The sequence below is a fragment of the Salmo salar genome, chromosome ssa09 (genome assembly GCF_905237065.1).
Source record: "Salmo salar chromosome ssa09, Ssal_v3.1, whole genome shotgun sequence".
NCBI classification, from domain to species: Eukaryota; Metazoa; Chordata; class Actinopteri; order Salmoniformes; family Salmonidae; genus Salmo; species Salmo salar.
Window position 1 is genome coordinate 59,027,588 of NC_059450.1, and position 27,648 is coordinate 59,055,235.

Genomic DNA, 27,648 nt, shown 5'->3' on the forward strand with positions numbered 1-27,648 from the left:
CTCCTTCCTGAGCGGTATGACGGCGGCGTGGTCCCATGGTGTTTATACTTGCGTACTGTTGTTTGGAAATTGCTCCCAAGGATGAACCAAGGATGACTTGTGGAGGTCTACAATTTTTTTCCTGAGGTCTTTGCTGATTTTCCTTTGATTTTCCCATGATGTCAAGCAAAGAGGCACTGAGTTTGAAAGTAGGCCTTGAAATACATCCACAGGTACAACTCCACCTGACTCAAATGATGTCAATTAGCCTATCAGAAGCTTCTAAAGCCATGACACCATTTTCTGGAATTTTCCAAGCTGTTTAAAGGCACAGTCAACCCACTGGAATTGTGATACAGTGAATGATAAGTGAAATAATCTGTCTGTAAACAATTGTTGGAAAAAATTACTTGTGTAATGCACAAAGTAGATGTCCTAACCGACTTGCCAAAACTATAGTTTGTTAACAAGAAATGTGTGAAGTGGTTGAAAAACGAGTTTCAATGACTCCAACCTAAGTGTACGTAAACTTCTAACTTCAACTGTATTTATCCAGGCGTGTATGCGTGTGTGGCTCAGGCACTCTGGATTAGGCCCCTGCTTATCATAAGTGATATTAATCCCCAATCAGGGAAAAAGGGAAAATGTGGCTATGTGAAAACAAATGTAAATGCATATAAAAGGGGTGGACCGAAGCTACGATATTTTCACTATATCGTTACGGAGCCGTGCTGTGATATGGATTTGAACACGGGTGGGAATGTGCCTAGCTGCGCACTGACAGCAAGACAGACTGAGAGCGACAGGCTAAAGGATAACAGGAGAGCCAATGAAAGTGCTTACCTTTCCTCTTGAAGGCAGGGCTGATGAGCACCAGGGGGGTGTTGACCTCGTGCGCAGACGAGCCCCTGTGGCTGCCCGTCTCGGACATCCCGTGGTCCCCATACAGCACCAGCAGGCAGGGTAGTGCACCCTCTGTCTCCTGAGGACACATGGGACATAAGCAGACCAAATGTTGACATATGGCCATTTATCAGAAACTTTTAATCCACTGCAATTCACAGTTAGCATATATTCAGTATGTGGCCCATGACATAAGACTGAGTCTGGGGAGGGAAAAACTCTGTCTTCATCAGCCTCGATAGGCTATCCTTCACAGATAATGACAGCCTGAAAGTGCCAGCAGTAGTACTATTGTATCCCTTCGGCAGTTTGTAAGCATAATGGGTTCATATTTTTACATTGTAAAATAACAATTATTCCACCTGTGCAGTCAATTCAGGGCTACTTCAATATTCTAGCCACGGACATCTGATCTCTACTCAACTCCCTATGAGGGATTTATCAGGAAGAAAGTGTGGGCTTCAACAGGTAATAGAAACACACAGTCAGCGCAGAAATGGGGGTTGTGGAAATATCTGTTTGAAATAGAAGCCTGCTGCTGGAAGAAGCAGCCTCACCTCATGTCCTCCATTCACTGGAGCAAAACAGGGAGTTTCTAAACAGCGCCTGAGCGGCTAGGCTCACTCTCTCTTCAGGGAATGGAAGTTGGTTAGCTCCGTTTCACTTCAAAGAACCTCTCAGGCACTCTCTTCCAAACGAGCGGGCCTCCTTTAGCAGCGCAAGCTAACAAAAGCTTGAGTCCCTACCAGTTTAGCTGCTCGCCCTAACCAAGCCAGCTATGTTCAAATCAATGGCATTTTAACGCTAAGTGAGCGAGCTACACTCCAAACCTTCCTCCTCCTCATCAGCATCCTGCATAGCCAGCTACTCTCATGGGTAGTTCATGCTAAAAGTGTCATCTACTATAGACTATTATATCCATCTCCTAGTAGATTATACTTCCCAAAAAAAAGCTAACCCTCTCTGAGAGCTGAATCTGTACTGTACAGTATATGCATGAGGAGGCTGAGAGACGTGATCTGGCAAAGTCACCTGTGGCCATTCCAAATATAATTTTACTGTCATGTGACCATGAATATCAACCACTCATTGGTACATGCTTTATTTTTCCCAAAGCCACAGTTTCAAACTATCGGGTGGCGGGAAATTCCGACTGCGTCTTCAATAGAAAGTTATTTTGGGTTTTGGGAAACCCATGTCAGGCTCCTCAGAACTCACCAAGTAGCTAGTAAGGAAGCTAGTAGCACTGCAGCAGTAAATCCTAGTAATTCAATAAGCCATATTTCACCGAAATGTCTAGGCCTATTCATTAATTCAAGAAGCAATACTGAATCACAACAACAGTATTAACTGCAAATGCAAAGACAGTTGGGCTTTACGTAATAGTCATTTGCGCTGCGCGGAAAAAGGGATACAACTCCAATAGATGAAGTCTGGAGATGAAGAAAGGTGAAGTCGAGGCCTCGAGCCCCCACAACACTTGGCCAACTTTGATTGGTGTTTAAGCAGCGAGTCAGGGACCTGCTCGCCACCAGCACTCTGTGAGGGTTCCTGACTGCCAGGCAATTTGTATTTCTGATGAAACAACTCCAAGGCCTCCTCGAGCGGGGCGCTTAGCATCAGCAGGAGAGCGTCAATCTGCCAGACATCGGAAGTTGCAGTTGCAGTCTGGTGGAAGGCAAGGAGACAAACGTTGAAAAGTCTGTCAGGAATGAAGATCGATGAACCGCGGGCGAAAAAAGAGTGGCCTTATCACCCTGGATTGGGTTATTCGTTCAGTTGAGTCTTTAAGGAGGTAGAGCAAAAGGAACAGGGGAAAGAGAAAAATGCTCCTTTCCTCCCCTGCACTGAGGCAGCCATTGTGATTTACGATGCGGTACTGCAAGTGTGCTCATTTGTAGCCTACCAAATACATATGTTGCCATGCCTTATTCCGATTGATTTAATGCCAAGCTTCTGGGAGTATTCGACAAATTGTAAATGTTTCACAAAGCGGAATGAACAACATGACACCAACCAATGAAAGGCAATTTGTCTTCAACTTTTCACACGGCAAGTTGTGTGGGTGAAGGGGAGTGCAATTTGCAGCATCATTACAGAGTTTAGATCATAACGTGAGAGAGTGATGTCCTAGGAGAATAGGGGCTGACCCCGAGGCAAATTGTGGCAAGAATGAAAAAGGAAAAGGTAAAAGGATGAGGAATGGCCTTGTCCTGCATGTCAACCTCCTATTACCGAGGTCAGCACTCAACAGAGCTTTAAAAATGGGAAGAAAATCAATACTTTTCAAACCAAATGACAAACCTTCTCTGAAGTCTGTGCGTCTTTGCTGAAACGTTGATCGCTCAGGAACTCATAGCGAATGCACCAGATCAAGACCACTATTGAAAGCTGTAGACTTCATGCCTTTGAATGTCATAGTGACATGAAATGTCATACCAAAATGGATAAATGCATGGAAGTTCTCTGGGTAGTCGCAAAAAGAGGATGTTTTTATGGATTGTTCTGTGGCTTGAAACAGGCTGCTCAAAGTGTTTTGATCACAATTGAAGTTTGAAATATTCTGGTTTCACCTTTTAAAAATGCACAGTATCTGCAGAGACATCCTTTGGGGGTTTTGCAAGGAAAATGTTTTACCTTCCCAAAACAATCATTGATCACATTTTCAAACATGTTATTTGAGGTCCCCTTAGAGGCCTTAGGTTCTTTCCATGAGTGATGAGAGACCCCTTTATCAGGCCAAGCTTTCTGTGAAGACTATCTACCTTGAAGAGGTTCAGCTTTGACTTTCTAAATTCAAGTTCTCAAAATGTTTAATTTCAAGTAGTCAAGGTATAGTTTTATTTGTTGATAATAATATGGAGAATGCCTTGCCTCAGTTGTCCAGGAATTGACCCATAGATAATTCTATGGGTGTGTATCTTTAGTGATTCAATACACATATTGATACTTGGGCTTCAATATGATACAGGAACTATGACATACACTTTGGAGCCATTCAATACAATAACATGGTGCACGGACAGTGCAATGTCATTTGGTTTGGCCTAACGGTAATAAACACACCATGAATGTGTTGGGTCATGGATAAGACCAGAGTTACTGTGGGAAAAGTATTGGCCTGTGTGTGTTTGATAAGGGAGTGCTCCGCCCTTTCAGATAAGATAGAAACACCAATCACTTGAGGCTGAGAGCAAAGGTTAATTTGACTCTGTGCTTTAGGGACAGACTTATCTTAAATTTCTCATTTGACCACAGTACACAGTCAGCTCCGATATGGCCATGTTTTCCTCTTCTCTGGAAGACCACCTCCGCTGCTCTGTCTGTACAGAGATCTACACCTAGCCAGCTGCCAGCCAGCACAACCTCTGCATTTTTTTAAACTTTTATTTAAGCAGGGTCTCTTTCACAAGGGAGCCCTGTATATACAATTTCATAGGAGCAAAATCTAAAATAAAATAAAATAAAATATAAAACAAGTAAAATCCACCACACCAGAAATTGAAGAAAAACGATTACATTCGTCAATAAGAAGGTCCCCAATCAATCATTTGAATTGCAGGAGCAGCACCAGAACATACAATTGTAATGTATTTTGTAGTTGGTTTCAGCAATGAGGTGCTTTAAAACTAAAAGTGGATTTATCTAGTTCGGTGGAGACTCAAGGAACCTCAAGAGTTAACCAACCTTGTGAACGGGTTTGGTATCTCATGTTTTTATATTTTAACAGCGGAGTTAGGTAAGTCGGAAGCTTGAGTAAACAAAAAGGGAATAACGAAGTGATCTACGGGACTTTAATGAGGACCAGCCAGCCTTTTGATACAGGATGAAGCGGTGAATAATAAAACTGTCACCTGTGGTTTAAATGGGTACTTTGGGATTTTCCCAGAGTCAGATGAACTTGTGGATACCATTTTTATGTCTCTGTGTCCATTATGAAGGAAGATAGAGGTAGTTTCGAGAGCCAATGCTAACTAGCGTTAGCTCAATGACTCGGAGTCTATGGGTATCTGCTAGCATGCTCGCAGATACTCATAGACGTCCATGGGTTGACAGATCATTCTCAAACCACCTGTATAGGCCTGATCCAGGCCTATTTCATTCAACCTTTGAATGAGAATGTAACGGTCAACAGTGTCGAAGGCCCTGGGAAGGTCTATAAATAAGGCAGCACAATGGTTTTTATAATCTAAGCAATTTAACACATCATCTAGAACAAGCGTAGCAGTTGAAACGGTGCTATGCACAGGTCTAAAACCAGACTGGTGCACATTAAGAATAGGATGAAAAGTTTAAAAAGTTCTTAGCTGAGAGTTGGCCAGGGATTCTAAAACATTTGGAAAGGCAAGATAATTTAGAAATGGGATGGTCGTTATCTAAGTCAGAAGGATTTCCTTCGTTATATAGGGGGCGAATATGTGTCGCTTTCCAGATCTTAGGGAGAACACCAGAAACAATTGTCAGGTAAAACATATTAGGTTAATGATTCTGGGGCAGAGCACTGCAGTAAGTGTAATGAACACGATGGGAGACAGAGAGCTGGTTTCAAGAGCAGGGCGCAGCAGGTGTTTATTTGTAAAGGACCACAGGAGGAGGCAGGTAGCTGGGTCCAGGGGCAGACAGAAAGTCATACACAGGGGGTCCAAAAAGGCAACAGTACAGACAGGGAAAAGGCTAGTAACGTCATCAGGGAGATCAGGCAATAGGTTGATAACAGGAAATCCGATAGGTTAAAGTACAGGCAGGGAATAGGCAAAAGGAGTAGTTAGTGATGCAGGAAAAAAAACTATCATACACGGGAGGATTTAGATTACGGGAAAAACAGAGCTCAGAATAGAAGTGTGTCACAAAACAAACAACACTTCACAATGATGGGGTGTAAAGAACTGAACTAAATAGTGTGTGGTAATGACATACAGGTGTGTGAACAGGTGATCAGAATTCAGGTGATTGGGATTTGGAAAGTGAGCTGCGTTCAGGGGATCTGTGCGTTTGAGAGTGTGAGCTGGAAAGTGGGCAGGAAAATGAGCTGCGTTCAGGGGATCTACGTGTTTGAGAGTGTGAGTTGGAAGCAGACGTTACAGTAAGAAGCATGGGTTCATACACATTTTGACAGATGGAATTTCATGACTTTTCCATGACTAACAATTTGTGGCATTTCTATGTAAGTATAAAAAAAGTCCTGTCATAGATATCACGTGGTGTTCCACAAGGTTGGGTCCAGTACTGTTCAGTTTATATACAGTTGAAGTCAGAAGTTTACATACACCTTAGCCAAATACATTTAAACTCAGTATTTCACGATTCCTGACATTTAATCCTAGTAAAAATTCCCTGCCTTAGGTCAGTTAGGATCACCACTTTATTTTAAGAATGTGAAAAGTCAGAATAATAGTAGAGAGAATGATTTATTACTATTCCTCCTGACAGAGCTGCTGTAACTGAGTCAGGTATGTATAGGATTGAGGTCAGAGCTTTGTGATGGCCACTCCAATACCTTGACTTTATTGTCCTTAAGCCATTTTGCCACAACTTTGGAAGTATGCTTGGGGTCATTGTCCATTTGGAAGACCCATTTGCGACCAAGCTTTAACTTCCTGACTGATGTCTTGAGATGTTGCTTCAATATATCCACGTAATTTTTCATCCTCATGAAGCCATCTATTTTGTGAAGTGCGTCATTCCCTCCTGCAGCAAAGCAGCCCCACAACATGATGCTGCCACCCCCGTGTTTCACAGTTGGGATGGTGTTCTTCGGCTTGCAAGCCTCCCCCTTTTTCCTCCAAGCATAACAATGGTCATTATGGGCAAACAGTTCTATTTTTTGTTTCATCAGACCAGAGGACATTTCTTTAAAAAGTACGATCTTTGTCCCCATGTGCAGTTGCAAAACATAGTCTGGCTTTTTTAAGGCGGTTTTGGAGCAGTGGCATCTTCCTTGCTGAGCGGCCTTTCAGGTTATGTCGATATAGGACTCGTTTTTACTATGGATATAGATACTTTTGTACCTGTTTCCTCCAGCATCTTCACAAGGTCCTTTGCTGTTGTTCTGGGATTGATTTGCACTTTTCACGCCAAAGTACGTTCATCTCTAGGAGACAGAACGTGTCTCCTTCCTGAGCGGTATGACGGCTGCGTGGTCCCATGGTGATTATACTTGCGTAGTACTGTTTGTACAGATGAGAGGGAAATACTTATTTCCCTCATTAAAATGCAAATCAATTTATAACATTTTTGACATGCGTTTTTCTGGATTTTTTTGTTGTTATTCTGTCTCTCACTGTTCAAATAAACCTACCATTAAAATTATAGACTGATCATTTCTTTGTCTGTGGGCAAATGTACAACATCAGCAGGGGATCAAATACTTTTTTCCCTCACTGTATATCTGTTCCTGGTTCTACATTTTTTGAATGGGGCATGCTTATTTAAGATGGTAAGGAAAGGACTTTTAAAGAATAACCAGGCATCCTCTACTGACGGAATGAGGTCAATATCCTTCCAGGATACCCGGCCCAGGTCGATTAGAAAGGCCTGCTCGCTGAAGTGTTTTAGGGAGCGTTTGACAGTGATGAGGGGTGAGCGTTTGACAGTGATGAGGGGTGGTCGTTTGACCGCAGACCCATTACGGCTGCAGGCAATGAGGCAGTGATCGCTGAGATCTTGGTTGAAAACAGCAGAGGTGTATTTGGAGGGCGAGTTAGTTAGGATAATATCTATGAAGGTGCCCGTGTTTACGTATTTGGGGTTGTACCTGGTAGGTTCATTGATCATTTGTGTGAGATAGAGGGCATCTAGCTTAGATTGTAGGACAGCCAGGGTGTTAAGCATGTCCCAGTTTAGGTCACCTAACAGTACAAGCTCTGACAATAGATTGGGGGCAATCAATTCACATATGGTGTCCAGGGCACAGCTGGGGTCAGAAGGTGGTATATAGCAAGTGGCAATGGTGAGAGACTTGTTTTTGGAAAGGTGGATTTTTAAAAGTAGAAGCTTAAACTGTTTGGGCACAGACCTGGATAGTATTACAGAACTCTGCAGGCTATCTCTGCAGTAGATTGCAACGCCGCCCCCTTTGCCAGTTCTATCTTGTCGGAAAATGTTATAGTTAGGGATGGAAATTTCAGGGTTTTTGGTGGCCTTCCTAAGCCAGGATTCAGACACGGCTAGGACATCCGGGTTGGCAGAGTGTACTAAAGCAGTGAATAAAACAAACTTAGGGAGGAGGCTTCTAATGTTAACATGCATGAAACCAAAGCTTTTACGGTTACAGAAGTCAACAAATGAGAGCGCCTGGGGAATGGGAGCGGAGCTAGGCACTGCAGGGCCTGGAATAACATCTACATCACCAGAGGAACAGAGGAGGAGTAGGATAAGGGTACGGCTAAAGACTATAAGAACTGGTCGTCTAGTGGGTTCAGAACAGAGAGTAAAAAGAGCAGGTTTCTGGGCACGGAAGAATAGATTCAAGGCATAATGTACAGACAAGGGTATGGTAGGATGTGAATACAGTGGAGGTAAACCTAGGCATTGAGTGACGATGAGAGAGGTATTGTCTCTAGAAACACCATTTAAACCAGGTGAGGTCACCGCATGTGTGGGAGGTGGAACAAAAAGGTTAGCTAAGGCATATTGAGCAGGGCTGGAGGCTCTACAGGGAAATAAGACAATAATCACCAACCAAAACAGCAATGGACAAGGCATATTGACATTAGGGAGAGGCATGCGTAGCCGAGTGATCATGGAGTCTAGTGAGTAGCTAGGTGGGCTGGAGACACGGCAGTTCAGACAGCTAGTGGGCCGGGGCTAGCAGGCTAGCAGAAGGGCCATAGGGGGACGTAGCGACGGAAGAGTCAATTGTAGCCCCCTCGAGCGGTTACGTCGGCAGACCAGTTGTGATGGATCGGCAGGGCTCTGTGTAGTAAAAGGGTCCAGGCCAATTGGCAAAATAGGTATTGTAGCCCAAGAAAATTGGCTGATGGACCTCTTCAGCTAACAGTCCGATATGCTCTAGACAGCTAGCGGGCCGCAGCTAGCAGGCTAGCAGATGGGCATTTTGGGGACGTCGCAACAGAGGAGCCTGTTGAAAACCCCCTCGGGTGGATTACGTCGGTAGACCAGTCGTGATGGATCGGCGGGGCTCCGTATCAGCAGTAAAAGGGGCTCAAGGCCAACTGTGCGCCACCCTATGGGACTCCCAATCACGGCCGGTTGTGAGACAGCCTGGATTTGAACCAGGGTGTCTGTAGTGACGCCTCTAGCACTGAGATGCTGGGCGTTTCCCACACATCTGTCAGAGATAGAATCGCCTGTCCGTCCAGCCGCCACTCAGTCTGCAGTCCCACATCGACTGTAGACGCATGGAGAGGAGAGTGGTCAGGAACATAGTCACTGTCCAGCCACCGTGGGTCAACTCTCTGTTCGGCAAAGTGTTTGACCGCACCCAGAGGCGTCTTGGGAGGTGGACCAGCAACCTGTTTGAACACATTCAGAGGCTTCTGTGGAGCTGGACCTGCGGTACCAGGAAGAGCAATCTTCTGCTCCGAACCAAGATTAGGTCCAAGGATGCGGCTGACATGGACATGGCTGAGTTTGGGGGGTTTCTAGATTGATGGATATCTAAACCACTAGACATTGTCATCTGTGAGACTGTGATGCCATTCCTAGCTTAGATGACAAAAAATTGTTAATTCTGTTGTAATTAATCCACAGATCATAGTAACACATTTGTATTAATGATCTAAAACATATTTTCAACGCAGTATTTAGGAGTTGCGTGTACTTTAATTGCTTTATATAAATATACTACTGTACATCCAGAAAAAACTACGAAAACAATAATGTACAACAGGAGACCAAGAGGAGACAAACAGTAGAATCAAAACCAACTAAAAAGAATGAGCCACAAACAGTGAATAATCTTTACTGAACATAGAGGATGAAAAGCAAATCCCAGCATTTTTGTGTGTGTGCGTGCATGCCTGTGCTAAAAAGGGATCTGAGAGCCACCAGTCTGGAAATCACATTAAATGAGCTTAGGACAAAAAGTGTTAGAAACCACTGTACTAGGGAATGGAACAGGCAATGGAAAAGGGGATGGAGTCCAATCTGTCACTTTTCTTGCATGGTTTCATGCATAAGAAAGCATTGTTGGTTAAGGACCCCGCCTAATAAGCAATGCTCAGTCCTGCATAGTGACAGTGCAACACTAATACTGCATGAGAGTGAAAACAATCACACTGCGGGAAATGTGCTGTACGCATCATCACTTCACTAAAAATGGGGAGCAATGTCACCTTGAATTTCAAAGCAAAAATTAAAACATGACATGTTGTCTACAGACTCCGTATTCTCATCGGCTTGTGAAAACAATGCTAATACAGTTGAAGTCGGGAGTTTACATACACCTTAGCCAAATACATTTAAACTCAGTTTTTCACAATTCCTGACATTTAATCCTAGTAAAAATTCCCTGTCTTAGGTCAGTTAGGATCACCACTTTATTTTAAGAATGTGAAATGTCGGAATAATAGTAGAGAGAATGATTTATTTCAGCTTTTATTTCTTTCATCACATTTCCAGTGGGTGAGAAGTTTACATGCACTCAATTAGTATTTGGTAGCATTGCCTTTAAATTGTTTAACTTGTGTCAAACGTTTCAGGAAGCCTTCCAAAAGCTTCCCACAATAAGTTGGGTGAATTTTGGCCATTCCTCCTGACAGAGCTGATGTAACTGACTCAGGTTTGTAGGCCTCCTTGCTCGCACACGCTTTTTCAGTTCTGCCCACAAATTTTCTATAGGATTGAGGTCAGGGCTTTGTGATAGCCACTCCAATACCTTGACTTTGTTGTCCTTCAGCCATTTTGCCACAACTTTGGAAGTATGCTTGGGGTCATTGTCCATTTGGAAGACCCATTTGCGAACAAGTTTTAACTTCCTGAATGATGACTTGAGATGTTGCTTCAATATATCCACATAATTTTCCCTCTCGTGATGCCATCTATTTTGTGAAGTGCACCAGTCCCTCCTGCAGAAAAGCACCCCCACAACGGTTGGGATGGTGTTCTTCGGCTTGCAAGCCTCCCCCTTTTTCCTCCAAACATAACAACGGTCATTATGGCCAAACAGTTCTATTTTTGTTTCATCAGACCAGAGGACATTTCTCCAAAAAGTACGATCTTTGTCCCCATGTGCAGTTGCAAACCGTAGTCTGGCTTTTTTATGGAGGTTTTGGAGCAGTGGCTTCTTCCTTGCTAAGCGGCCTTTCAGGTTATGTCGATATAGGACTCGTTTTACTGTGGAAATAGATACTGTTGTACCTGTTTCCTCCAGCATCTTAACAAGGTCATTTTACTGTGCTGTTGTTCTGGGATTGATTTGTACTTTTTGCACCAAAATACATTTATCTCTAGGAGACAGAACACGTCTACTTCATGAGTGGTATGACGGCTGCGTGGTCCCATGGTGTTTATACTTGCGTACTATTGTTTGTACAGGTGAACGTGGTACCTTCAGGCGTTTGGAAATTGCTCCCAAGGATGAACCAGACTTGTGGAGGTCTACAATTTTTTTCTGAGGTCTTGGCTGATTTCTTTTTATTTTCCCAGTTTGAAGGTACATCCACAGGTACACCTCCAATTGACTTAAATGATATCAATTAGCCTATCAGAAGCTTCTAAAGCCATGACATAATTTTGTGGAATTTTCCAAGCTGTTTAAAGGCACAGTCAACTTAGTGTATGTAAACTTCTGACCCACTGGAATTGTGATAGTGAATTATAAGTGAAATAATCTGTCTGTAAACAATTGTTGGAAAAATTACTTGTGTCATGCACAAAGTAGATGTCCTAACCGACTTGCCAAAACTATAGTTTGTTAACAAGAAATGTGTGAAGTGGTTGAGAAACGAGTTTTAATGACTCCAACCTAAGTGTATGTAAACTTCCGACTTCAACTGTACATAGAGCTATCCAAGCAGAACATGGGCTAAGAGTGTACATAATCATAGCAGGAGGAAACGTCACCAGCCATAACGTGCATCTTCTTCACAGCTTTCTATGAGTGCCATTTGCCATTTTCTAGCCTAGGTCTAATTATGCTAGTGTGGATCTTAAATTATAGGCATGCCACTCAAAGAGGAGCTCTCTCTCTCTCTAGTTTGAAATAGGAGGAGACTCCGCCTAAAGAAGGGTATAAATACTTGTGCTAGTGGAAACATGTTTTTGTGTTATTCACTCAATATTAGGAAGGTGTTCCTAATGTTTGGTACACGGTATACTTTGTTTTCTGTCTTTCTGTTGTCTGGAGGTCAAACCAAGATTGTTAAAACAGTCATTCTGGACAACCCCTCCCGTTCTCTCTGCCTTTTCTCTCACACTCCAGTTAATGTCACCTCTCCCAGCTCTTACTGACACCTACTCTCTCTTTTCATTTACTTTAACCAGCATCATCACCCACTGAGCAACAACTGACACCGGACGTACATGGACATTAAAAAGTAGTTGAAACGTGGTCAAGTCCACCCTGGCCTTGATGTTAACGTCCACAGATGGACCCGGACTGGACCAAATTTGAACCTATCATATACAGTGCATTCGGAAACTATTCAGACCGCTTGACTTTTCCCACATTTTGTTACGTCAAAGCCGTATAATAGAATTGATTCTATCTCCACACAATACCCCATAATGACAAAGCAAAAACAGGTTTTTGGAAATTTTGCAAATCAAAAACAGAAATATCACATTTACATAAGTATTCAGACCCTTTACTCAGTACTTTTTTTAAGCACCTTTGGCAGTGATTACATCCTTGAGTATTCTTGGGTATGATGCTACAAGCTTGGCACACCTGTATTTGGGGAGTTTCTCCCATTCTTCTCTGCAGATCCTCTCAAGCTCTGTCAGGTTGTATGGGGAGCTTTGCTGCACAGCTATTTTCAGGTCTCACCAGAGATGTTCGATCGGGTTCAAGTCCGGGCTCCGGCTGGGCCACTCAAGGACATTCAGAGACTTGTCCCTAAGCCACTCCTATGTTGTCTTGGCTGTATGCTTAGGGTCGTTGTCCTGTTGGAAGGTGAACCTTTGGCTCAGTCTGAGGTCCTGAGCGATCTGGAGCAGGTTTGCATTAAGGATCTTTCTGTACTTTGCTCCGTTCATTTTTCCCTCGATCCTGACTAGTCTCCCAGTCCCTGCCACCAAAAAACATCCCCACAGCATGATGCTGCCACCACCATGCTTCACCGTAAGGATGGTGCTAGGTTTCCTCCAGACCTGACGCTTGGCATTCAGGCCAGTTCATCACACCAGAGAATCTTGTTTTTCATGGTCTGAGAGTAATTTAGGTGCCTTTTGGCAAACTCCAAGCGGGCTGTCATGTGCCTTTTACTGAGGAGTGACTTGCGTCTGGCCACTACCAAAAATGCCTGATTGGTGGAGTGCTGCAGAGATGGGTGTCCTTCTGGAAGGTTCTCCCTTCTCCACTCTGGAGCTCTGTCGTAGTGACCATCGGGTAATTGGTCACCTCCCTGACCAAGATTCTTCTCCCCCGATTGCTCAGTTTGGCCGGGTGGCCAGCTTTAGTCTTGGTGGTTCCAAACCTCTTCCATTTAAGAATGATGGAGGTCCACTGTGTTCTTGGGGACCTTCAATGCACCAGACATTGTTTGGAACCCTTCACGCAGATCTGTGCCTTGACAGAATCCTGTATCGGAGATATACGGACAATTCCTTCAACCTCATGGCTTGGTTTTTCCTCTGATATGCAACTGTGGGACCTTATGTAGACAGGTGTGTGCCTTTCAAAATCATGTCCAATCAATTGACTTTACCACAGGTGGACTCCAATCAAGTTGTAGAAACATCTCAAGGATGATCAATGAAAACAGGATGCACCTGTGCTCAATTTTGAGTCTCATAGCAAAGGGTCTGAATACCTATGTGAATAAGGTATTTCTGTTTCTTTGTTTTAATACATTTGCAAAAAATTCTAAAAACCTGTTTATGCTTTGTCATTATGGGATATTGTGTGTCGATTGATGAGGAAGAAAATGTATTTAATACATTTTTGAATAAGGCTGTAATGTAACAAAATGTGGAAAAAGTAAAGGGGTCTGAATACTTTCCGAATGCACTTTACTTACACTGAGTACACAAAACATTAAGAACACCTGCTCTTTTCATGACATAGACTGACCAGGTGAATCCAGGTGAAAGCTATGATCCCTTATTGATGTACTTGTTAAGTCCACTTCAATCAGTGTAGATGAAGAGAAGACAGGTTAAAGAAGGATTTTTAAGCCTTGAGACATTTGAGACATAGATTGTGTATGTGTGCCATTCAGAGGCTGAATTGGCAAGACAAAAGATTTCAGTGCCTTTGAACAGGGTACGGTTGTAGGTGCCAAGCGCACCAGTTTGTGTCAGTAACCGCAACGCTGCTGGGTTTTTCATGCTCAACAGTTTAAAGTGTATCAAGAATGGTCCACCACCCAAAGGACATCAAGCCAACTGGGGGCAGGCATCCCTGTGGAACGGTGGAGGGTGCAACTGAATATTAGGAAGGTGTTCCTAATGTTTGTTATACTCAGTGTGTGTTTCACACATTTGGATAGCACAGTACATTAGAGTACAGTTAGTGGAGCACAGTAGGGTACAATGCCCTACAAAGATAAAATGCAGTAACTATGAATTTGGTAAAAAATCTTTGATCTGTTGTAATGGCCAGGTATATTGTCTGATTAATATGGTATTTAGTTCTGACACAAGAACAAGCCATCAGAATATATCATGGAGTATCTGTCACACCCTGATCTGTTTCACCTGTCCTTGTGATTGTCTCCACCCCCTCCAGGTGTCCCTTGTATTCCCCAGTGTATTTATCCCTGTGTTTCCTGTCTCTCTGTGAAAAGTTTGTCTTGAATGCACCAAGTCAACTAGTGTTTTTTCCCGTTCTCCTGCCTTTGCTATTGTCCTTTTTCTAGTCCTCCTGGTTTTGATTCTTGCCTGTTTCTGGACTCTGACCCGTCTGCCTGACCATTCTGCCTGCCTTGACCTCGAGCCTGCCTGCCACTCTGTACCTCATGGACTCTGATCTGGTTTTGACCTTTTGCCTGTCCACGACCCTTCTCTTCCCTAGTCCTTTTTGGATGATTAAACATCTAAGACTCGAACCATCTGCCTCCTGAATCTGCATCTGGGACTCGCCTTGTGTTATGATAGTATCGTAAATTGCTGTCTGTCTAGACAGAAAAATACTTTAAAAAATAATACAGTTACTGTGTTTTGTCTTTGTGGGGCAGTACAGTACAATACAGTACGTTGAATAGAGCACAGTAGAGTACAATATAATACAGTATAGGACAGTAGAGCACAGTATATTGTACTGTACTGAACACTACTCTGCTCTTTTGTGCTGTATTGTACTGCACTCTACTGTGGTCTGCTGCAATGTGATGTCAAAACTTGTGAAACACGAGGAGAAAGACATTCATATCCATAATTTTGCATTTCTGTGCAGTACAGATCAGGGAGCCATGATGTCACTCCGTTACTGTAATTCCGTTACCGGGTATAAATCCACTTCACTTACTGTAGTTCAATAGGTTGTTTTCAAACTCATGGCGCCATGTCATAGCTGACACCCATTCTTTCTGCAGGAGATTTTTTCCTAATTCCGTTACCAAAGTTTTTCCACTAAAGTAGTCCTTATGCAAGAGTATGGTTTAACTTTGAAAACAATGTTTTTTTTATTAGCACATATTTTAAAGTAAAAAAACTGAGTCAAAGCGTAATTCCGTTACCATGGAATTGCCCCCAATTCATCTGAAGACTCAACAACACTTACATTCTTTCCAAAAGACTAATAAGAAATAGAATTGATGAAGTGATTATGAACATGAAAGAAAAAATGCAATTTGATTGGCTGGATCGAGTGCCCCGGCAAGCGCATAGACTTAATAATTTAGAGGCCCACTGAATAAAGACTAGATTCCTACATGGTTACATTCAAGAGAAGTGAAACTCAATCTGGTATTAAATTATGTCTGTATTACAAAATTCCACACACATAAGCACTGCTGCTTCTTTAAGAGAAGGTATTTCATCTGAGGATGTGAATCGGTAATGCACAAACCTCTCCACATTTAATAGAAAATGCGCGTTTCTCCATCAGCGTGTATTAAACGGTGGTCTATGCCAGGGTCTCCTCAAACTGGGTCCTGGGGACCCCCTGGATGCACGTTATGGGTTTTGCCCTAGCGCTACACAGCTGATTCAAAGAACAAACTCTTCAATAAGCTTTGATTATTTCCATCAGATGTGCTAAGGCAAAAACCTAAATGTGCACCTAGGGGCGGCCCCAGGACCGACTTTGGGAAACCCTGCTCTATGAAACCATTTGGTGATCAATTTGATTTCCTCAAGGTTTTAGAAAAATGCAGCTTAGCCGTAGCTGAAAGAGTTTACCTTTTTACATTAACACAATCCCAAAAACCTCCGATGCAGGGGCATGTTTTCAATCTCAGAGAACAAATTCTTTCTATACACTGAAGGACGAACATTCAGTGTATACAAGAAATTGGTTCTCGCCGGTAAAAATACTTCCAATTAAATTCAAACTCAATTCAATTCCTGTATTCCAGTTCCTGTGTGTGTTTTTACCTTTCAAGTCAGAACGTTTAAATAGACTAGTTATGCTCTCCTTTGATAGACATCGGAGGATAAGTGCAAAAACTAAATGCATTATCAAAAAAGTGTAGAGTAGAAGAGTCCGATGTTGTTTCATGGCTAATTCTTTACTGCTTTGTTTGAAAAATGTCCCCCCTTGCCACTCTAATGAGCAGTCAGGTCTTCTCGATCTGGGTGATTGAGATTGATCATGGGAGGAAGAAAAGCTGTTCAGCGATGTCTATTATATTATTGGAGTTGGAGTTATTTTATTTTTACAGGGACAGTGCACATTTATCAACGTTTCAGTAAAAGTGCCAGTTTTAGCCAGCCGGCTAATTTTCAACCGCAGTCCCTGGGCAGGTTATTTCTGCTTCATGCTCAGCGTACGGGTAAGTGTGGGACTTGCCATTCTTTAATTCTACATTTGTGTTCCAACCCAGGTCATCAAACCTTAGGAGTAGTTGAATCAAGTGTTGCTGAGCTATTAGATCCAGGACTAGACTGATTGGCTGGAGAGTGCACATACAAATTTGTTGTGTTACAAAGTGTCACGCCCTGACCAGTAAATGGGTCATTTGTCATTGTAGTATGGTCAGGGCGTGGCAGGGGGTGTTGTTTTTGTGTGTTTTGGGGTTGGTTTATTTAGAGGGGATTTGTTCTAGTTTTCATTTTCTATGTTTGTTTTCTGTATAGCCGTGTGCCTTACGGAACTGTTTGGTCGTTTGTTTATTTTGTTTGAGTGTTCACTCTAAATAAAGAAAGAAGATGAGCACTATACCCACTGCGCCTTGGTCTGTCCCTTACGACGCTTATGTCACAAAGTGGGATATAAAAGGATTTAATTGTTATTTTTTGTCAACAATCTACACATTACTCGAACATGTCAAAGTGGAAGAATAATTCTAACATTTGAACAAACTTAAAGAAAAATAAACACATATTATATCTTGATTACATAATTATTTAACCCTGTGTCAATATGTTAGAATCACCTGTGGCAGCGATTACAGTTGTGAGTCTTTCTGGGTTGTCTCTAATAGCTTGGGTTGTACAATATTTGCACATTATTCTTAAAATTCTTCAAGCTCTGTCTCGCAAAGAAGGGCACCCATTGGTAGAAAATGAAAAAAAAGACATTGAATATCCCTTGGTGAAGTTATTAATTACACTTTGGATGGTATATCAATACACCGGGTCACTACAAAGATACAGGCGCCCTTCCTAACTCAGTTGCTGGAGAGGAAGGAAACAGCTAAAGGATTTCACCATGAGGCCAATGGTGACTTTAAAACAGTTACAGAGTTTAATGGCTGTAATAGGAGAAAACTGAGGATGGATCAACAACATTGTAGTTACTCCAAAATACTAACCTAATTAACAGAATAAGATAAGGAAACCTGTACAGAATTAAACTATTCCAAAACAAGCATCCATTTTGCAATAAGGCACTAAAGTAAAACTGCAAAAAATGTGGCAAAGAAATGAACATATGTCCAGAATACAAAGTGTTATATTTGGGGCAAATCCAACACAAAGAATCACTGACTACCACTCTTCATATTTTCAAGAATGGTGGTGGCTGCGTCATGTTATGGGCAAGAACTAGGGAGTTTTTTATTATAAAAAGAAACAGAATAGAGCTAAGCACAGGCAGATTCCTAGAGGAAAACCTGTTTCAGTCTGCTTTCCAACAGACACTGGGAGACAAATTCACCTTTCAGCAGGATAAATTCCTAAAATACAAGGCCAAATGTACACAGGAGTTGCTTACCAAGACGACTGTGAATGTTACTTAGTGGATGAGTTACAGTTTTGACTTAAATCAGCTTGAAAATCTATGGCAAGACTTAAAAATGGCTGTCTAGCAATGATCAACAAGCAACTTGACAGAGAAAACCTCCCTGGTCTTTGTGGTTGATTCTGTGTTTGAAATTCACTGCTCAATTAACCTTACAGATAATTGTGTGTGTGGGATACAGAGATGAGGTAGTCATTCAAAAATCATTTTAAACACTATTATTTCAGTCCATGCAACTTATGTGACTTGTTAAGCAAATTGTTACTCCTGAACTTACACTGAGTGTACCAAAATTAGGAACACCAGCCTAATATTGAGTTGCACCCCTATCTTTTGCCCTCAGAACAGCCTCAATTTGTCAGGGCTTGGACTCTACAAGGTGTCGAAAGCGTTCCACAAGGACCATTATTGATATACACGGGAAACTGTTGAGCGTGAAAAACCCAGGAGAGTTGCAGTTCTTGACACAAACCCACGCACCTGGCACCTACAGTGTACTACAATACACCATTAAAAGGCACTTAAATGTTTTGTCTTGCCCATCTTTCCTCTGAATGGCACACATACATGTCTTAATTGTCTCAAGGCTTAAAAATCCTTCTTGAACCTGTCTCCTCCCCTTCATCTACACTGATTAAAGTGGATTTAACAATAAGATTTAACAATAAGGGATCATAGATTTCACCCGGATTCACCTGGTCAGTCTGTCATGGAAAGAGCAAGTGTCCCTAATGTTTTGTACACTCTGTGTATTTAGGCTTGCCTTAACAAAGGGGTTGAATTTCAGCTTTTCATTTTTTATTAATTTGATAACATTTCTAAAAACATAATTCATCTTTGACATTGTAGGGTATTGTGTGTAGGCCAGCGGCCAAAAATCTCAATTGGATCTATTTTAAAATCAGGTTGTAACACAACAAAATGTGGAAAAAATTGACATGAGTGAATACTTTCTAAAGGCACTGTACATGGTAGAAATCAGTCTCAGGAAACGAAACGCAAATAGTGTACTTTGGATTAACTATTCCCTTAATACAGTGTTGGCAAGGATGACAAGAGCATCCAATGTGGCCTTCAAGGACTGGAGCTGTGCACCGTGCAGGGTTCCTATGACTGACATTACATGAGGTACGTATTGTAGAATTTGTTCGACTATTTGCAGAACATCTAGGTCTAGTTAAAATTTATCAGCCATCCTAAAGTTACAATAAGTATATTTGGTGGCATCCCTCCTGTTATTTATTTTCTGGGGAGGGTGTTGCCTTCAGCAGCCATTACACAGAGGGGAGAAAGAGAATAATCTTTTGAAACCTCAGTGGAACAGACACAGTTTAAAAGAGTGAGGACAGGATTTTGACACGCACATACATGGTAAATTCTGCCTGCAACGTTTGCTCTCTTGTTGTTTCGGGGATGGGTGGATTTGGCAATGGCAGGTGACAGACACAGACAAACAAGGTGGCTGGTTTATGGGAGCTGACATACACTGATCAAGCCCAGGTTCTCTTTGCCTCCGTAATCCCTTTTATCGTAGACTCGTGAGAACCCAGCAGCAAGAGTATATTTGACAGCACAGTAGAAAAACGTGCCGTGAAATCAAATTGTGCAAATGAGAAAACACAACCAAAGATGTGCCGGGGCGGAGTTGGCTTTCTGAGCCATTCGTTTTGTTGCAGATTTTGTTTATCCCTAAACGATTAAGAGGCTGCAACTTGCAAAGCATCAACCAATATCCTGTTAAGTTAGGATATACAGTGCCGTGAAAAAGTATTTGTCCCCTTTCAAATCTTCTCTGTATTTTAGAATTTTCTAGACACTGAATGTTATCAGGTCTTCAATCAAAATCGAATATTAGATAAAGGGAACCTGAGTGAACACATAACACAAAAAGGGTGTGAAAATTATTTTTCACGGTGCTATACAAAAGACACCTTTGATGGTCAAGAAAACATATTCAAGTAAATCAAACATCAAATTATACCATTCAAGTAGCAAGGCTAATGGTTTAGAAAACCCAGCCTTAGTCAGCATGATCATCTTCAGTCATGTTCATAGTCCCTCCACCTCTCTTTTTATAAGTAACAATTAGCTTGTCCTTTAACAAATGTCTTCAAACAAATGCAGACTTGCCAACCTTGAATCATTTTTATAAATACCACTTCAGAGCGGCGGCGGCACCCCTCGATGGCATGCGTGCGACACCCACACTGCTTAAATCATAGGCAAATGCACCTTTTTAGCCTAACGTTGGCAGAAGACTGTCTCAGTAGAAATGGTAGGCTATAGAGTCATACAGGGGACTTGGTAATTGACTAATCTTCAGTAGACAACTGGAAATATGTTTAAATGTACAACCAGATCTCCCTAAGGTTTTCTGACAAGGTGGTGCCTAAGGTTGGGTAGGGGGAGGTCTGGAAGTTGGAGCATTTTGCATTTTAGAAAAACCTGTAACTGCCATTTCCTGAAACCTAGAGTCTTAAATGATATCAAACAATGTAGCCATCACAGGAGGGGCGTAGACACTGGTGGACTGAGGAGCTAAGCTCACACAATAAGATTGAGCAACAAAAACATACAAATTACGCTCCACGTGTCAGTGTTCCAAACTGGATATTATTTGTATTTTTATCTAAACACAGTACTTAACTTTGGCAGGAGCTCACAGGAAAAGAGTACTGGCAGCTAAAATGTTCTTCTGCTTGAGTTCTTGCACCTCCTATAGAATATTAGCTCAAAAGTATTGAGGAATTCCTGCACCTAAATATAAACAATACCGACACCTAAAATGAGTACCTAGTCAAACACTGGCCTAAACATGCATACATCAGATAAAACAATAACAATAATAATAACAACAATAATACATTTTATTTGGCAGATGCCTTTCCAGACACTCAAAGACATCTTACATTAAAAGTACATCTACATAAAGTCTAGTGCTGTACATGAAATCTATTCCATGTAGGACAATGTAATGCATTTTAATTATTTACCAGGGAAAAACTAAACATCGATCTAATCAAGGGCCTTAAAGAGAGTTTCAGTACATAAGAGTCAATTCTAAAGGTGATTTTGATTAAATCATTAAGGTTACAGATGATTTGATGGTCAAAATGAAATCTACAACTGGGATGCTAGCTACCAGTTACCGAAACAAAAAAGTGTTAGCAAGGTTTGGGGACTCGCATGTTACATCTAAAGTGGGGAAAGCAGCCCCCGTTAAGAGCAACTCAGATTTACAGGCATTATGGAACGAGATATTGGACAGGCAATTTATAGAACTCAACAGTCGTTTTCAGAACAATCATATGGGATCATGAAGGAGGCCGCAGCTGCCTGCCTGCCCCGATCAGACTCATTTGGTAAAATTACAGTGATACAGCCGCCCAGTAACCATTACGGCATTTCTGTGGAGGACGTAGAACTAACTGTTTTTGTACAGCAGCTTCAACGAAAGTTACAAGAGGGTTGATCACCCAGCCAAGCTACTTTTGATTAAAAATAAATACAAATAAATGTGTTTCTTTGCTAATAATGCGATAGGTACACCTAATTCAGCTACCCTGCATGCCGGGTAAGTGAAGTGTTCCCATTTGAACCATTTTATTTGTCTGACAATACAAACTCTGCCTTCCTGGCGAGCCCAGACAGTAAAATAGGTGCATCTGTAGGTATACCGTTGACTAATTGGATACCTTAGATCACCGTGTCTACAGCAGTTTCCACGCGTCCACAGCAAAATGAATACTGGCTGTAGAGCAGGCTACTGTAAGATTTCAAAGCCATGCCAAGCAAGAGATTGTCAGAGAATACAGCAAATGGGTGTTTTTATGAGTGAGTTGTAAAAAAATGTTTTTACCTACAACACTATTTTATTTATTTAACCTTTATTTAACCAGGAAAATACCTTTTAGAAAGGAAACACACTTTTCCACTTTGACTCACACTCTCTGCCTCCCTCCACTGAGACTGACCATCAGTCCAGTGAAATAAAAAAATTGTTATCTCAATTTATGCTCTGATGTGCCTCGCAAGTACAGTGCCTTCAGAAAGTATTCATATGTACCCCTTGACCTTTTCCACATTTTGAGATTTTTTTGGTAACTGGCTTACACAATACCCGATAATGTCAAAAGTGGAATTATATTTTCGAAATGTCTACAAATTAATAAAAAATGAAAAGCTGAAATTTCTTGAGTGAATACATATTCATATCCTTTGTTATGGCAAGCATAAATATGTTCAGGAGTGAAAATGTGCTTAACAAGTCACATAATGAGTTGCATGGACTCACTCCGTGTGCAATACTGTTTAACATGATTTTTTAATGACTATCTCTGTACACCACACATACAACTATCAGTAAGGTCCCTCAATCAAGCAGTGAATTTCAAACACAGATTCAACCACAAACACCAGGGAGGTTTTCCAATGCCTCACAAAAAAGTCCACCTATTGGTAGATTGGTTAAAATAAAAAAGCAGACATTGAATATCCCTTTGAGCATGGTAAAGTTATTAATTACACTTGGATGTTGGATCAATACACCCAGTCACTACAAAGATACAGGCCTCCTTCCTAACTCAGTTGCCGGAGAGGAAGGAAACCGCTCAGGGATTTCACCATGGGGCCAATGGTGACTTTAATGGCTGTGATCGGAGAAAACTGAGCATAGATCAACATTGTTGTTAATCAACAATACTAACCTAAACAACAGAATTAAAATAAGGAAGCCTGTACAGAATACAAATATTCCAAAACATGCATCCTGTTTGCAATAAGGCAAAACTAAAAATGTAAAATGTGACAAAGAAATTAACTGTTTGTCCTTATTAATACAAAGTGTTATGTTTGGGGCAAATACAACACATTACTGAGTACCACACCCCATATTTTCAAGCATAGTGGTGGCTGTGTCATGTTATGGGTGTAACCGTTAAGGACTGGGGAGTTTTTCAGGGTAAAAAAGAAACGGAATGGAGATAAGCAAAGGCATAATCCTAGAGGAAAACCTGTTTGTCTGCTTTCCACCAGAAACTGGGAGATTAATTCACCTTTCATCAGGACAATAACCCAAATCTACTCTGGAGTTGCTTACCAAGAAGACAGTGAATGTTCCTGAGTGGTCAAGTTACAGTTTTGACTTAAATTGGATTGAAAAACGATGGAAAAACTTGAAAATGGTTGTCTAGCTATGATCAACAAACAATTTGACAGAGCTTGAAGAATTTTGAAAAGAATAATGGAAAAATATTGTACAATCCAGGTGTCCTCTTAGAGACATACCTTGAAAGACTCCCAGGTGTAATCACTGCAAAATGTGATTCTAACATGTATTGATTCAGGGGTGTGATTACTTATGTATTTCATTTTCAATACATTTGTAAAAATGTCTAAAAACATGTTTTCACTTTCTTATTATGGGGTATTGTGTGGAAATGGGTGAGAAAAAACAAACAATTGAATCCATTTTGATTTCAGGCTGTAACACAACAAAATGTGGAATAAGTCAAGGGGTATGAATACTTTCTGAAGGAACTGTAATAGGCTACAACAACACCTATTGCCAGTGTTATCATACAGTCTAGCTTGAGATTCATGTTTTGAAATATAAGGGACTCTACGTTATTTATAATAAAGGGTAGGCCAACATGGAGAAAATCGGACCTCTCTTATCATACAGTGAGGGAAAAAAGTATTTGATCCCCTGCTGATTTTGTACGTTTGCCCACTGAGAAAGAAATGATCAGTCTATAATTTTAATGGTAGGTTTATTTGAACAGTGAGAGACAGAATAACAACAAAAAAATCCAGAAAAACGCATGTCAAAAATGTTACAAATTGATTTGCATTTTAATGAGGGAAATAAGTATTTGACCCCTCTGCAAAACATGACTTAGTACTTGGTGGCAAAACCCTTGTTGGCAATCACAGAGGTCAGACGTTTCTTGTAGTTGGCCACCAGGTTTGCACACATCTCAGGAGGGATTTTGTCCCACTCCTCTTTGCAGATCTTCTCCAAGTCATTAAGGTTTCAAGGCTGACGTTTAGCAACTCGAACCTTCAGCTCCCTACACAGATTCCAGGACCTTAATGTGCTTCTTCTTGAGCCACTTATTTGTTGCCTTGGCCGTGTGTTTTGGGTCATTGTCATGCTGGAATACCCATCCACGACCCATTTTCAATGCCCTGGCTGAAGGAAGGAGGTTCTCACCCAAGATTTGACGGTACATGGCCCCGTCCATCGTCCCTTTGATGCGGTGAAGTTGTCCTGTCCCCTTAGCAGAAAAACACCCCCAAAGCATAATGTTTCCACCTCCATGTTTGACGGTGGGGATGGTGTTCTTAGGCTCAGAGGCAGCATTCCTCCTCCCCCAAACACGGCAAGTTGAGTTGATGCCAAAGAGCTCCATTTTGGTCTCATCTGACCACAACACTTTCACCCAGTTGACCTCTGAATCATTCAGATGTTCATTGGCAAACTTCAGACGGCATGTATATGTGCTTTCTTGAGCAGGGGGACCTTGCGAGCGCTGCAGGATTTCAGTCTTCACGGCGTAGTGTGTTACCAATTGTTTTCTTGGTGACTATGGTCCCAGCTGCCTTGAGATCATTGACAAGATCCTCCCGTGTAGTTCTGGGCTGATTCTTCACCGTTCTCATGATCATTGCAACTCCACGAGGTGAGATCTTGCATGGAGCCCCAGGCCGAGGGAGATTGACAGTTCTTTTGTGTTTCTTCCATTTACGAATAATTGCACCAACTGTTGTCACCTTCTCACCAAGCTGCTTGGCGATGGTCTTGTAGCCCATTCCAGCCTTGTGTAGGTCTACAATCTTGTCCCTGACATCCTTGGAGAGCTCTTTGGTCTTGGCCATGGTGGAGAGTTTGGAATCTGATTGATTGATTGCTTCTGTGGACAGATGTCTTTTATACAGGTAACAATCTGAGATTAGGAGCACTTCCTTTAAGAGTGTGCTCCTAATCTCAGCTCGTTACCTGTATAAAAGACACCTGGGAGCCAGAAATCTTTCTGATTGAGAGCGGGTCAAATACTTATTTCCCTCATTAAAATGCTAATCAATTTATAACATTTTTTACATGCGTTTTTCTGGATTTTTTTGTTGTTATTCTGTCTCTCACTGTTCAAATAAACCTACCATTAAAATTATAGACTGATCATTTCTTTGTTCCCCAGCTATAATTGCTGCAAAAGGTGGCTCTGAAAAGTATTAACTTTGGGGGGGTGAATAGTTATGCACATTCAAGTTTTCTGTTTTTTTTGTCTTATTTCTTGTTTGTTTCACAAAAAAAAAAAACATTTTTGCATCTTCAAAGTGGTATGCATGTTGTGTAAATCAAATTATACAAACCCCCCAAAAAAATCTATTTTAATTCGAGGTTGTAAGGCAACAAAAAAGGAAAAATGCCAAGGGGGTGAATACTTTCACAAGCCACTACTAGACTATCCTTGTAAATGAATGGAGGTGCAGAGAGAGAGCGAAGGGAAGCCAGCTGCGAGCCTACGACCAGACACGGTGGATGACATCCTTTTCCTGCACAGAAATTTGAAGAAATCCAGTGATCAATGGTCTGTTTGAAGTCATTTCTTTTGTATATTTATTTGTTGTATAATATTGGAAGGCTCTTTAAAGTGATTTGAGTTGTCAATATGTCACATTGCATTGTGAAAAAAAATCAATATTGTTACTGTCATGTCCTGCCCATAGAAAGCTGTTATTTTCTATGGTAGAGAAGGTCAGGGCGTGACAGGGGGGTTTTCTAGTTTAGTTTTTCTATGTTGTTATGTTCTAGTATTGTATTTCCATGTTGGGTTTTGTTTGGGATGATCTCCAATTAGAGGCAGCTGATCCTCGTTGTCTCTAATTGGAGATCATACTTAAGTAGGGGTTTTTCCCACCTGGGTTTGTGGGAGATTGGTTTTGAGTTAGTGTATGTTTCTACTCTGCGTCACAGTTTGTTGTTTTTGTTCGTTCAGTTTATTGTGTATGTATTGCATAGTTTCACAGTGAAAATAAAATGTGGAACGACACACACGAAACACTTTGGTCCGCTCCCTCCTACGACAACCGTGACAGAATCTCCCACCACCAAAGGACCAAGCAGCGTGGAATGGACCAGTGGACTTGGGAAGAGATATTGGACAGGAAAGGACCCTGGAGGCAGGCTGGGGAGTATCACCGTCCTAAAGAGGAGATTGAGGCACCGAAAGTGGAGCGGCGATACTACGAGGCACTATACCAACCACGAGGCAAGTGCGAGAGGCAGCCCCAAAAAAATGTATGGGGGGGGGGGCACACGGGGAGATTGGCAGAGTCAGGTTGGAGACCTGAGCCAACTCCCCGTGCTTACTGTGGGGAGCGAGTGACGAAGCAAGCACAGTGTTATGCGGTGATGCGCACTGTGTCGCCAGTGCGTATTCACAGCCCGGTGCGATCTGTGCCCGCACCCCGCATTTGTTGAGCTAGGTTGAGCATCCAGCCAGGACGGGTTGTGCCAGCTCTACGCTCGACACCTCCAGTGCGCCTCCACGGCCCAGTATATCCTGTGCCTGCCCCACGTACCCGGCCTCCAGTGAGTCTATCCAGCCTGGTACAGCCTGTGCCTGCTCCTCGCACTTGCCCTGAGGTGAGTGTTACCAGTCTGGCGCCACCTGTGCCAGCCCCACGCATCAGGCCTCCAGTGCGCCTGCCCAGTCCGGGGTGTCCTGTTCCTGCTTCTCGCACTCGCCCTGACATGCGTGTTACCAGTCTGGCGCCACCTGTGCCAGCCCCACGTATCAGGCCTCCAGTGCGCATTCCCAGTCGGTGTGTCCTGTTCCTGCTCCCCGCACTTTCCCTGAGGTGCGTGTCACCAGTCTGGCGCCACCTGTGCCAGCCCCACGCATCAGGCCTTCAGCACGCCTGCTCAGTCCAGGGTGTCCTGTTCCTGCTCCCCGAACTCGCCCTGAGGCGCGTGTTACTAGTCTGGCGCCACCTGTGCCTGCCCCACGCATTAGGCCTCCAGTGTGCATTCCCAGTCCGGAACCTCCGGCGACGGTTCCCAGTCCGGAACCTCCGGCGACGGTCCGCAGTCCGGAGTCTCCAGCGGCGGCCCGCAGCCCGGAGACTCCAGCGGCGGTCTGCAGCCCAGAGACTCCAGCGGCGGTCTGCAGCCCAGAGACTCCAGCGGCGGTCTGCAGCCCAGAGACTCCAGCGGCGGTCTGCATCCCAGAACCTCCAGCGGCGGTCTGCAGCCCAGAACCTCCAGCGGCGGTCTGCAGCCCAGAACCTCCAGC

At 42.5% G+C, this 27,648-nt stretch overlaps 1 pseudogene; it reads right to left on the bottom strand.

The window, feature by feature from the left end:
- LOC106611537 (GPI ethanolamine phosphate transferase 2-like) overlaps positions 1-27,648 on the bottom strand; it is a 146,262-nt pseudogene that overhangs the window by 85,966 nt on the left and 32,648 nt on the right.